The sequence below is a fragment of the Pleurodeles waltl genome, chromosome 7 (assembly GCF_031143425.1).
Source record: "Pleurodeles waltl isolate 20211129_DDA chromosome 7, aPleWal1.hap1.20221129, whole genome shotgun sequence".
Classification (NCBI taxonomy): domain Eukaryota; kingdom Metazoa; phylum Chordata; class Amphibia; order Caudata; family Salamandridae; genus Pleurodeles; species Pleurodeles waltl.
Window position 1 is genome coordinate 1,410,765,156 of NC_090446.1, and position 13,561 is coordinate 1,410,778,716.

General features: G+C 42.1%; 1 long non-coding RNA gene across 1 annotated transcript in view; it reads left to right on the plus strand.

Moving 5' to 3' along the window:
• LOC138247414 (uncharacterized) overlaps positions 1-11,132 on the plus strand; it is a 94,190-nt gene extending 83,058 nt beyond the window's left edge. Inside the window, exons 2-3 of the long non-coding RNA XR_011194495.1 lie at positions 4,312-4,401; positions 9,506-11,132. This is a non-coding gene — a long non-coding RNA (uncharacterized lncRNA). The remainder of the gene's footprint in view (positions 1-4,311; positions 4,402-9,505) is intronic.
• Positions 11,133-13,561: the final 2,429 nt, after the last annotated feature.

Genomic DNA, 13,561 nt, shown 5'->3' on the forward strand with positions numbered 1-13,561 from the left:
CGGGCAAAATTCACGCCCGGGAGTGGGCGGGTCAAAAAAAATTACGTACGCCCGCTTTCGTGCCGTTTTTTAGCGCCTGGAAAAGGCAGGCATTAAGGGACCTGTGGGCTCTGAAGGAGCCCAGAGGTGCCCTCCCATGCCCCCAGGGGGGCTAACGTCATTGATTAAATACGGCGCCCGCATGGCGCTTCAGAATGGCGTTAGCCGGCGCTAATTTTTTTGACGCAAAACTGCGTTAGCGCAGTTTTGCGTCAAAAAGTATAAATATGGCCCTAAATAACTTTAAATGAACTGTACAAATAATTCAAAATAAATCAGCCGGTTTGAAAGCACAATGAAGCACACTTTGGGCCGGATGTACGAAGCATTTTTCGAGGTGCAAATGGCCCAATTCCAGAACTGGGCCATTTGATCCTAGAAAAATGCTTTTTCTAATGTATAAAATGCAAAATATAAATCAGTAACTTGTAACTGAACTGCATTTTGCATTCGCGGTTCGGTATTTGAAGGGGCAAGATTATGGCGTCCCTTCTAAATGCCGAGTTGTTATGGTATGTATTACTGTTTTATGACCAAATTCAGGTCGCAAAACAGTAATACTTTACCACCAGTTTAAAACTGTTGGTAACCCAGTTGCAAAGGAGAAAGGGCCCCCAAAAGCCCTATTTTCTTTGATAATGTAAATAATAATATTTTTTAAAAGGAGGCTTTAAAGACATCCAGTTTCTCTTTAGGGAAAATGGGCTGCATTAAAAAAGAAAAAAAATGCTTTTTTAAAAAGAAGTCACAGACATGGGGGTCTGCTGCCCTCAGCAGGCCACCATCCCTGTGATGGCTGTGATTCCTAATGGGTTGTGACCTACTCCATTAATATGCATGAGGTAGGTCTATTTGTGACCCACTAGGAATCACTAATGAAACTCAAAAGAGTTTGATTCAAAAGAATTTGAGGAATACCGATTTCTTAATTGAAATCGCAAAGAATCTTAATTAGGAAATTGGTTTTCCTAATATTAGTACATCTGGGGCCAGATGTAGCAAAGGTTTTTACCCATTCTGTGTCTATGGGAAAAAGTGTTTGTACATATGGCCCCTGGTCCTTTGTTTTCTAATTCTAAAATGTGATGGAAAAAGATTTGAATAGGATCAAATCAAATCTTGGTGATGCACAAATGACAAATGCTGCATTGTTTTGTAGCATTTCTATAGTGCTTAATATCCTTATGTGGGGCACCAAAGGTCTTATCTACATGGGCAGCAAGCAACAACATATAGGTTGTGTAGTAGGAAGGGTGTTATTTTTCTTTTGAATTACTACTTGGGTAGTGTTTTCATGTTATATGTGATGACCACTGAGGTACAGTTATTGTGTTATTGGACTCAGCTTGTAGCAGTGCGGTGGATGATGAGCTAGCTGTGAGAGGCACAAATGCACAGTTTATGATTTTCAAGTATGCTGGCAAATCTGAACAACTCTGCTGGTCCCTTTATGTCATTGCTTATGATATATATTCTGCATAGCTGGGTACTGCACTGGGTTTTCCAATCAGACATTTTGGGCCTCATCATGACCATAACGGTATTAAGACCGCCAGGGTCACGATGGGAGGTAGGACCGCCGCCAATGGGGCAGTCCAACCACCACATTAGCACATGGTAACACCACGGTAGGACTGCCAGCACCACCAGTTTTCCTCCATAGGAGGGACTGGCGGTGCTGGTGGCCCTAACCCACCAAGGCTGCGCTGCAACCAGCACTGCCCTGGGGATTACTACACCCTTCTCTGCCAGCGGTTACATGATGGTAGCACCGCCATGTAACTGCTGGCGGAGACGGGGTGCAGGGGGGCTCCAGGGGGGGCCCTGACCTGTCCATGCACTTGACCTCCTGGCCAGCCCCATTGCGATGTTCACTGTCTGCTTTGCAGACAATGAACTTCGGGATGGGTGCTGGTGCACCCTATGCACTACAGCATTGCCGCCGGTTCATTTATGAGCCAGCGTCAATGTTGTAGGCCATTTCCAACTGGGCCAGCGGGTGGAAACACTGTTTCCGCCCTCTGACCCAGCGGGAAACTCTTAATGGGGCCTGCGGGAAGGCAGCCGCACTGGCGGCAATCTGACCATCGGGACTTCGGCGGATGGCCTTTTCCGTCCACGGAAGTCATAATCGACCCCTTAGTTGTGGGCCTATGTTGGCATTGTTGGAGGGAGAGAGAAGTGGAGAGATCTGCTGGGATGGGCATTGTTACTATCATCCCATGTCTGAGTGTCATTGTGATGTAAAGAAAAGGCCGTAATGTGTAGATATTTGGGACCTGAAGTTGTGTGCTGGATTACAGTCCTCCAATTGACCAGTAGTGTGCAACAGATTCCTTTAGTTATTCCATGCCTGTTCATTTGTTGATGGCTGGTAAATTGGCACACAGTGCCGGTGCTGGGCTACCATTGAAGCCGGTACATCTTAGTGTATGGCCGTGTTTTCAGCTGTGGTCTGAAGTATATCTGCTGCTCAATGGTTTGAATCTTGGCTGGAAATGAATTTCATAGCTTGGAGGCTTGTACTGAGAAAGCTGTGCCTCCTGTGTATTTCTTATGGTAAGGTGGTATGATGATAAGTGGTGCAAGCCTGGTGCACTGTGTCCTGTTTTGTTTATATTGCTTGCTTTTAACTTGAGGGTGTAGCTGTTACTTTCCTTGAGAGGCTCTGTGGACAATCCAGAGTGCCTTGAACATTGCCCTTCAAGTTATACCAGTGGAGTGGTTGCAGGACTGGAGTCATGTGCTGTCTTGGGTAAAGGCAGAGGGGACGTCTTGCAACAGCATTTTGAATGTGCATATGATGAATTTGGGTGTGCCAAGGTATAAGCTGTAGATTACTAATATGAAGATGGCTTGCAGTTCCTTTTGGTACTCAATGGATGAAAAGATGCAACATAATGTTGTGAAGAAGGGACTCTGTGATGTTGTTAAGATGTGGTATCAAGTATAGGTCTAAATCAATAGTTATTGCTGGTGTTTGATTTCTCTCGATATTGTTGTTCAGGCCTTATTTTCCTTAGGCCACATGGGGGTAGGCTGGTATTTTTGCCATTTTCCGCAGGTTACAATCTTTGTCTTTGTGATATTGAGCTTTAGATGGTTATTCATCATCTATTTGTTTATGGCCTGATGGCATTCATTACGTTTTAAATTGTAGATGCCTTCCAGGGCATCCATTTTAAAAACGATTTGGGTGATATCTTTGTTGTTGAGACAGGTGAGACTGAATGATTTAAAAAAGTTTGGTAAGGGTGTCAGGGTGAGGTTAAATAATATTAGAGAAATGATTGACCCCTGAGGGATGCAACAGTGTGGTGAGTGAGGGGCTGATACGAAAGGTGGTACCAACACTAGTTCTCAGTCACAGCTGAGAGGCCAAGAAATGAATATAGTGAAACACTTAAATATGACACTCTATTTACTGTTTCATACAGTGAAGCTTGAATTTTCGTTGCACATGTAGTAATCTCTCTGCAAGTAAATATTTTCCATTTCTAGTACACATGACAGGCTTCCATGCTCTCTACTTTCGTCATTCAGAAACGTGCATGATTGTCCAAGCAATGTCAGGTACGCAGAGGATGCCACCTTGCATTTTCTGCGCAAGGAGCCTAATGCATGCAAAAGAGAGGAGACTGTCCATAGGACTCAGAGGAATGCAAACGGAGGGTACAATGCAAGCAGCATCAAAGAGAGAGATTATCTCAGGGTTGGATCCGAGATGCAACCCTTAAAACCACCACTCAGAGCCTTAAAGGCAGTGCTACCTCTACAACTCCTCTAACTGGAGATGGAACTAGTGTCGTCAGCCAGGCCACAGACCTCAAACTGACCTACTGCTGGCTCATACAATCACCTATGCCTACCTGTCTTGCTGGACAGTGTCGGAGGAAGAAATGCTTTTGTATAGGCTCAAATCTATTCAATTATGACTAGTCCTTTTGATCAAATGTCATTGAACTATCCACCTTTTGTTACATAGTTCTATTTAGTTTTCACCACTGTTGCAAGTTTGTTCAAACAAACTGTTTGCCACTAATTTTCCAAAATGTCCTTGATAGATGTGCCTCAAGCTCTCTCTGTAAATTAGTGGCACGTTAAATTGAGACTTAACTTACAAATTTGGGCAGAATTTGTAAACTCCGCACTCTAAGGAGCAGATATAAATTCCAAAACTTTACTTCCGGGTGTGATGATTTCCTGATGCACAAAGTCCCAGGTAGGGCTTTAATATGTACCTTAAAAATATCTATCTATTCCTTGATATAGAATCACATTGGACGCACTCTGAATAACACAACCAGGGTATTTATGGCACAGAACATCAAGAACAGGATATTGAATCAAAAATATCGACAGGTAAGCAAGTATATATTTTCTATATCGTACACCACGTATATATCTTCAAGGCATGTAGATGTGGAGTTAGGAATAGTAAGTCTATACTTCCCAACATGCACTTATCTTTTCGATGTTCTGTTCTCAATCTTCTTGTACCACAATACTCTGAGAACCGATGTTTAGAAGAACCACCAATCACATAAATAATAAACTAAAAGCACTGTGTACTTTAAAACCTTGCATACTACAACTTTTTCTCTACAAGTGTTTGTAAAACATTGAAACCATACTGCACACCTTTATTGCTTGGTCATATGGGGGGCAATGCCCCCCTAAAAAGATACTTCTGTCTCCGGGCTTGTTGTGAACCAGTCTCCCACTACCATAAAACAAGACTTTTTAACACAGGAGGCACACTCACTTTTCTTATGGCTCGACTTATGTTTACCTTTACGGTTTGAGTAAGGTTATTGATTAGGGAGTAGGGTGAGATGTAGGGTTACTACCTTTACCGAAGTGCTTACCGTGTTATGCTCCGTAATGATATTCTATAATTACAATTTAGTGTATTCTATGTTGGGCCATCTCAATGTAGTTGCATGCACAAAGGACAGTGGATAAGACATTGAGGCACTAGAGGCAGAAATGAATTGAGAAGGAGCTACTGGTGCGGCTAAATGGGATCCTTGGCATCACGCAGCGCTATAAAACATCCTGACCCTAATGTATTTTAATGATTCGCTCACTTGAACAAGTGCCCAGAACTATGACATCCCTTCCATTAGCTCAAGTTGTTCCAGCAGTGCTTTTGTATGTTGCTAAATACACACAAAGAAAGCAAACGTTGGAAGGGGCGTATATGCTCTGAGCAAATACAATGTGATGAAAAGAGGCTACAGTGAACATGCTCCTCCTAAAAACGTACAATGGCACAGGTTTAGCTTTTCCTCGTTGCCTGAGTCTTTATTTATTGTGTGCTTTGTTTTCGCAGAATAAACTTCTAAAACCAAAAGCGACTTATCTGACAGCAATGTCAAAATAGATCACAATGTTATTACGTGTAAATGGTAGAAAACAGACAAATCATTTGTCGCATTTTTCAGAGGAAAGCCTGTGAAATTCATGACAAGGCTCCCAAAAAAGAATATTAACAACTTCCCTTTGGCATTCTTCCCCTCCAAATAACATGAACTATTTACTCCCTGTAATAGTACTCAGTTCATTGACTTCAGGAGGATGTACTCCCCCAGCTAGCCCCAGGTACTGAAGTTACTAAGCTACGGTGTAAATATTGCTTAATTAATTCAACAATTGCACAAGGTAAAGTAGACTGAAGAGAGATTAGACGGCGTCTGTCTCTGGAATTTTTACCAGATTGCTTTTCATCATGATAAGGAAAGGTAAACAAGCACTGACAAAGCCAACAGGACTGGCCTTGGCAAACTGTGAAGAGGCTTATACTTTTTTTAGCGCCGCATTTGCGCCGCTTTTTGACGCGAAACGGCGCAAACCTACAAAATACAACGGTATTTTGCAAGTTTGCGCCGTTTTTGCGTCAAAAAACGAGGCAAATGCGGCGCAAAAAGTGTGTGTTTTATTTTGTATTGCAAGCATTTGCCACAAAATAAAAAGACAGGACTGTCTTATCTTTTTCTGTGCTGAATCTCCACCACAAGTACAGATATTCCACAGTCGTATAGATATTACTCATAAAATACCTTTGTAAGAAGGAATAAATCGTGAATTTACACAAAATCGCATTTCATAACCTGGGGTCTACGGTGCCCATTGCAATAATTGTCGTGATGCTGCAGAAAGGGAGTCTGTAGTTAGGGCACGTGTGATACGCTGACTGTGCGAAGGCACTGTATAGAATGCATATTTACTCCCAACATGCACATATTGGGGGTCTACATGCACTTTTTCTCACATAAGTCTATTTTTGTACGTCTCTGCAACCCTGTGCTTAAATTCTGTATGGGCTTCCATTTGTTTTACAGATACCTTTGGAATGGAGTAAATTAAACCTGCTCTCACATTTACAGACATTTTTATTTCAAAAAGGCCCTGTCCAATACCAGTGAGGTCACACAAAAAAGGTTGGGTGCAAACGAGCTTTAACCTCAGATTGAAGCAATTCTTCTATTAAGTGATACTGCCTGTGTCAGTTATGATGACAAAAACTATCAATAACCACTGGTAGCAAAACTACAGTTAGCTGCTCTGCTACAAGCTCTGCATGTGTTTAAGTTGAAACTAAAAGCCACACAATTCTAAATGTTGCAAAATCACTCGGCTCAAAGAAGCCAAGAGATCTGCCATTCTGTGAAGGCAAGTGTGGTCACTGATGTGGTTCTTGCTTTTGTACAGATGCTGATTCTACAGTGACAGGTAAAATCTGTGGTTACATCTCAGTAGGCATGGTTATTTGAGTCACTCCAGAGCTGACAGCAGGTGAAACAGCAGTTATCCTTGCTTTGTCTGCAACTGTGGTTGATGCTTTTGCCCGTGTTGTGATAGGAGGCCCTGATGTCTTGGAATAATATCTGGTCTTCCTGTATTTGTGCTGCAATTGTAGTTTTAGCTTTTGTGGCATCTGCTGTTGATGTGCTTCACTGCTGTGGTTGCCAAATGCGGTTACTGTTTGGCCCCTATAGAGACATCTGTTGTTCCTAAAGGTTTCCCTGCCTGTGTGACAGCAGGAGCTGCTACTTTCTTTGGTACTGTGGTGCCTTTATAATTCCTACTAATATGGCAGCTGTTATTGCTACCATTGGCCATCCTGCCATCACAGCTGCGGTTATGGCTGGGTTGGCAGCTATGGATGCAAATGTCCTCATTCATGTTTCCCCTGTGGCACTGGCAGCTACAGTTGCTGTTCTGGCCCCGAGTGTGATGACCATTGTTGTCAATTCTGCTTCCCTGTCATTGCTCTGTTTTGAGAAATGGGTTTATTGATTGAAGGGAGTGGAACCCTGCTCAAGCAAGAAAACAATCCCTGTTAGGGTGAACAACAAAAGTCACTAAACTAACCTGTGCTTAACTCTTTTCCAGCATGGTACAAAAACAGTCAGGAGTAACTTACAGGCTAGGTGTAAGGCATTTATGCTCCACACAAATAATAATAATGTGAAAACACAACACAAGAAAAGAAAACACCAATTTAAAAAATAGAGTAACATTTACAAATTATTTGACACCAAAACAACAAAAATCCAATCAGTAAAATCTCAGATATGCAATTTCAAAGATTTATATAGCGTCTAAAAACACAAAGTCACACTCTCAGTTATATGGTCATGCTAGAGCAGAGTAAACTCATAAGTTAAAGCTGACCGTGATGGAGTGTGGGCTGGATTCAGGGAGTCCCACTTAAAACGTAACCTTCCCAAAATCTGGTGGCAGGATCCCGTTTGCGGTGAAGGTGGCCATGAGGAGAAAGGAGAGCATAGCAGACAGTTGGCGCTGCTGGACGAACAGCAGACTGGGCGTCACGGATGGTCATTGCTGTGGAGAGAAGATACTGTCAGGCATCGAGAATGGTCATTGCTGGAGCTTCACCTTGCCATTTACAGCAGACTACTGATGCTGTAGCGCAACGTGAAGATCTGTCATTGCCGGTGATTGCTGTTGGTCACTGTAGCACGAACTTTTGGGTTCACCTGAGTTTTGAATTAGCTGCCAGTGCAGGTCGCAAGATCTTGATGCAACCAGGCCAGTTCACCATCGCAAAGAGATAAAAACCTTAGGATTTCTCTTCTTCAGAGGAGGAGGTCAGAGGAGTGCACTCTGATGCCAACCAAGGGCCCAGGACCGGGAGAGGTGCCTCCTTGGGATCAGGGACTAACTCTTGCAGAGGCCAGCAGGGCTCAGATGGGTTCAAATGCAGATCCAGGCAGAATGAGTTGCAGCAAGCCAGCTGGACAGTTAAAGGGAGGCCTCTGGAGCATGTAATGTCCCTACAGACTGGAACAGGAGGTCAGTCAGCTGACCCTTGGAGTCACTTCAGGTAGCCTGGATTGAAGTTGGCAGGTCAAGTCTTCCTTCTTTCCTTCTCAGCAGGGCTGGTGCAGGCAGCGGGAGAGCTGTCTTGCAGCAGGACAGTCTTTCTTCTGTAGTAGCCACAGGACCAGGAGTGTACTGAAGAGTTGTCTGAAGGCCCAAAGACTTCCCCCAACATCTTGTTCTTGAAGTTCCTTTCTCCCTGCCCTGGTTCCAGGATGTTTAGAGTTACTAAAGGCTAGTGTGAAGTTCTACGTGTGTGTGCTGAGGCAGCTCCTTTGAAGTGCAAGCGTTGTATTTGACAGCTCTGCCACTCCCAACAGTTCAGGTGGTCTAGTCTACCAATACTCAGCCCTCCTTTGTGATTCTGTTGAAGAGGAATAGACAATGGCCAATTGCAAATTACATCTAGTGATGTGACCCAGAATACAGCTTGCAGGCACGAAATGATTAGGACAACAAAATGTCAACTTTCTAAAAATGGCATATTCAGAATTGTGACTTAAAATCGGACTTTACCATTAAAGAGTGTTTTAAATTATACTTCCTTAAACACCACAACATATCCTCCTGTTCCCAAACTAAAGCTATCACTTATTCAATGTAAGAAGGCAACCCAATGTTATCCTACAGGAGAGGTTGTTAAAGTGGCCATCTTCTTCAGAATCCACACAATGTCCTTTAGGGCCCACCTTCTGGTAGCCCCAGTTCAGAAAACCGTAGAGGTGCTGAATATTAGGGTGACCAGGTGAGGGGAAGGGTGTGGGAAGCTGACTGCTGGGAAGGAGATCTGTCAAGGAAGATGTTAATGCTCACAATAAAAGATTTTCAGGATACCTATCTATATATTGAGCAAAAAACTGCACACTGCTTATAAAAGTGGTATGATTCCTGTCACACTGCATAAATTACCCAACAGCGGGTGACTTCAATCACCTGTTTATGTTTATGATAGTCACTCTGATAAGGTTCACAATGCATCACTGTCACACAAACATACTATGATTTGTTAAGAGAACCAATAACCAGCGCATCACCAAAATGAGATGCAATTATGTTTTAAAATGTTCACACTGCACAGTGGTCGTTAAATAAATAAGCTTTTGTTCTTTTCCCAAAGAATGGGCTCACCGCGCGGAGCAGGACCTGCTCCGTATGTTGTGAGGAACGGCAAGACTCTATGGAATTCTGGAAGTCAGCAGGAGCCGCAAGAGAATCCCCCAAAACCAGGAAGAGAAATACCAGTGCTCCGATGCTGCAAGGCAGAGAGCAAACTCTGCTAGGAGAGCGATGTCAAGACTGCGCCCGAAAGCCAAAGGCCACCACAGGAAACGTGGAACTCAACATCCGAACACCAGGAATTCCTCTGAATAGTAAGCAGCAAACACAGGTCGGGCCGCCTATAAGAGGTGATGACGCAGAAAAGAAGGTTTGACATATATTCATGTACACCGTGTAACCGACATATATATTGAAGTGTGATTTTAAATTAACAAAATAATGTACGAGGGAAATTGTGCCCTCGGGGTAGTTCGCCATCATTATAAACGAGCTTTATTAATCATGAAGTATTAAAATTGTACTAATCCGTCATAATCGCAAATGTATGCCATGATTTCTTGTTTGAAAACTGTTTTGCTTAGCTTAAATTTAGTACAGGCTTTGGCCTAGTTGCTTGGTTTCAAATTCTAACTGCGTGATTTTTTTCCTTGAACTAATGAAACATATATTCTTGCTTGAAGTTGTATTTTTCCAGTAGAAACTGGCTGGTACACTTATCTCCAAGGTTTCGTGCTAGGTCGGTTACATCCCCTTTGATACAAGGTCAGTCTCTGCAGGTGCGGACAATGAAGGTACAGATAGTAAATTAATTGGCAAACCATGATACAATTTGTGTTCCAAGGCGCCAAGGACAGTGTATGCATAAATGGGCGCTAGTAAAAGACAATTTTTGATTGGACAATTTGAAGCCAACCTATGAACCCTCCAATGGAAGACCCTACAGAATTTGGAATGTTTCTTACTTAAACCTACCGGACAAAGAGAAGTCAGCCATTCTCCTCGATGCCAGTTTGAAGCCTGATGCCAGACTCCATTTTGGACGATACCCTGATGCCCTTTTCTCTAACTGAGAGAAAGAGACTTTGACAATTCTCACCCTAGAGACTTTAACTTTGATTTGCCCCCGTCTTGCCCATGCAGTAACTTTGCCCTATTCTCCTTGCCGCTGCAAGGAAACTTGCCCTTAACTTTGCCCCTTTGAAATTTGCCCCATGCTGATCAACCGGTACCTGAAGGACGAAGACTTTTCTTGAATGCTGATTGTATTTGGTAAATATGAAAGGATAAATGTATTATGCATTGTGTTTTTCCTTTTAGGTACCAACTGCTATTTTGATAGGATCCTAGCTAGAAGTTTTCCAAATTTGTGTTGACTAAATTCGTTTTGCATGAAGTCCCACATGCCAATGCTAATTAGAGGTTAGTTGAGGTATTCATTCAATGTATCATGAAGAATTGAAATCTTGTTATGCTGACCGAATGTACGCAATTAGTCAAATACAGTTAGTCACATTGGTGATTTGCATTGCTATAACAGAGTGTATCATTATTCAGATTTTGCGTAGATTGCGTTTCTTCCGCCGTTATGGACAGCTAGTAATGTTCATATACATATATCAATTGGTTTTGAGACACATATATCGTGCTAGCTTTGTTAATATAGGGAAATAAATTCACTAACTTTTAAAAAACTGGTGTGGTTATTCATGACTGAAAGGTCATGGTGCGCCGAAATTCCAACTGTTATTGATTTCTGATGTGTTGTATTGATCTATTAATTGAGTATTAATGACCAATTACAACAGTTATTGATTATTGATTTGAGCGACTCGACTATTGAGGATGAGGAGAGCCCGACTCGGTTAAAAGATTCACCGACCTCGAACGTGTCCAGGTACAGATAATTTATAAGGGCTGGACGCGTTATCAGAGGTCAAGCCACACCCAACATGGCTGCCGACTGGGTAACTAGGAAATGAAGTCCCCAAGTCCAATAAGCTATGAAAGGAAACATGGATTGCTATTTATAGTGAATTTGGCACACAATTACTATTACTTATGCACAGCACACATAATGCACTTACCGCTAAGTGATGTGACTACAACAATGAAGCCACCAGAGTAGAGTGTGTGCAATGGATTTTGCTGCAACTTTGCAGGGTGTTAAGTAAGATGGGCCTCTCGGTACAAGGGGTCACCTATAGAAGATTGTTACAGAGGACGTTGCGGGCTTTGTTGGGACAAGGTGGGCCCCAGAACGCACACCTGTAAGGCACTGACAGTGGTAGCCCTTTTAATAGTGATATCTAATTTAGGAGTTTTTCACTGCCAAGAAATGAAAAACTTAAAAGTACATGTCTAACTCTGCAATGGGCTGTTTGAGGTCTACCCTAGCGGTGACATGTATGTATAAAAAAGGGAGGGTTAGGTCTGTTAAAAGTTTTATTTTTCCAGGTAAAAATGGCAGTTCAAAACTGCACACAGGCTGCAATGGCGGGACTGAGACACATTTTGGGCTACTTAGGTGTGGGGCACAATATGTGCTGCAGGCTCACTAGTAGAATTTAATTTACAAGTCTTGGGTACAAGTAGTACCACTTTACTAGGGACTTACAAGTAAACTAAATGTGCCAATTTTACCATGTTTTAGGTAATTTGCACAAAGACTTTATCACTGGTTAGCAGTAAGGTGCACTGCATCCTAAGACCAACAAATTCATCAAAAATAGGAGGGGTGAATGCGAAATGTTTGGAGGTGACTCTGCAGAAAGGGCCAGGTCCACAACATGTGCACTTCTGGTGTCCCTGCTGTGGTGACATCTGTCATTGCTACTGGTATCACTGCTGTTATGGCAATCATAGTTGCGGCATTGACCATTACTGTGGTAATACTTGTAATCCCTCCTATAGTTCCTGCTTCCATTGCAGCCTTAGTCTTGCTGTCATGACAGCTGATCCCTACTGGGGTAGCAGCTGTGGCTGCAGCTTTCACTGCCCTAAGTTTGACTGGTCTGCAGAGATGTGTGCAGTGTGCTCACTGTGCCTCAGGACTCAACCTACTACTCAAGGATGAGGCCTAACTTGGCTGAAATCAGTCTGGTGTTGTCTGTAGCCCCATCTGCAGAGGACCTGGCCTTTAGATATGGGTTTAACACTACACAACCAAACCAATAAACCGCACAACCAAAATTAAAATGTATTACATGATTCAAAACCTTATTGTAAACAAATAAATAACAATTTACACATTAATTAGCAATAATTGATCATGCGTTTGCAATGTGAATATGAACCATTACAAGTAAATAGCATGGAAATGGATATGTGTATGTATGGAGGCAAAGAAATGTAGAATAATATTGGTGTAAGTTGAAAGGTCAAATGACAGCTGCGCTGCCAAGCCAGACCTAAACATCCATATAGGTTAATGACTGCCGTTCCCCCATCTGTGTTGCTGCCAGAGAAAAACACCATTAATTATCTCGCTTTTTAAGAGACTTTAGTAGCATTGCAGTGCCATGTGTGTGCCCCTGAAAGTTCAAGCTCAAGCAGATGGATAAATAAACAAAATTATTATAGTTGTGAAGACAGCACATTTTTTGTCGAAGCACAGAATTTCTGCCCAAATCTGTGGTTGGAACTAAAGCCCCTCTCCTGGTGATTCTCACATCATTGTATGGGGACAGGCACACTGTCAAGCCCGATCCTAAATATAGCTACCCAACTCCCACCCAAAAATAGACCACACCCCAACAATAATATTTAACAAGTAGTTTAAAATGTGTTAAAAATGTAAACAAATTAAAAACAAACAAAATATATCACACTAATGAATCCAAATTAATTAATAAATAATTATAACGAATGCTATCCACCAACCTGATAAGAAACTTACTATAATTTTATTTATAAATAATTACAGCTAGATTTAATGATTACATAAATGATGAAACAAAAACATAATGCAACATATAATATAAATATATTTATCTTCAATATTATTTGGGTCCACAATATTTTTGTAGTCACAATATTTTGACCACAATATTTTGGTCATACAATATTTTGGAGTTACTACTTAGGAGGAACATCTTTTCAAGTATCTTTCATTTTC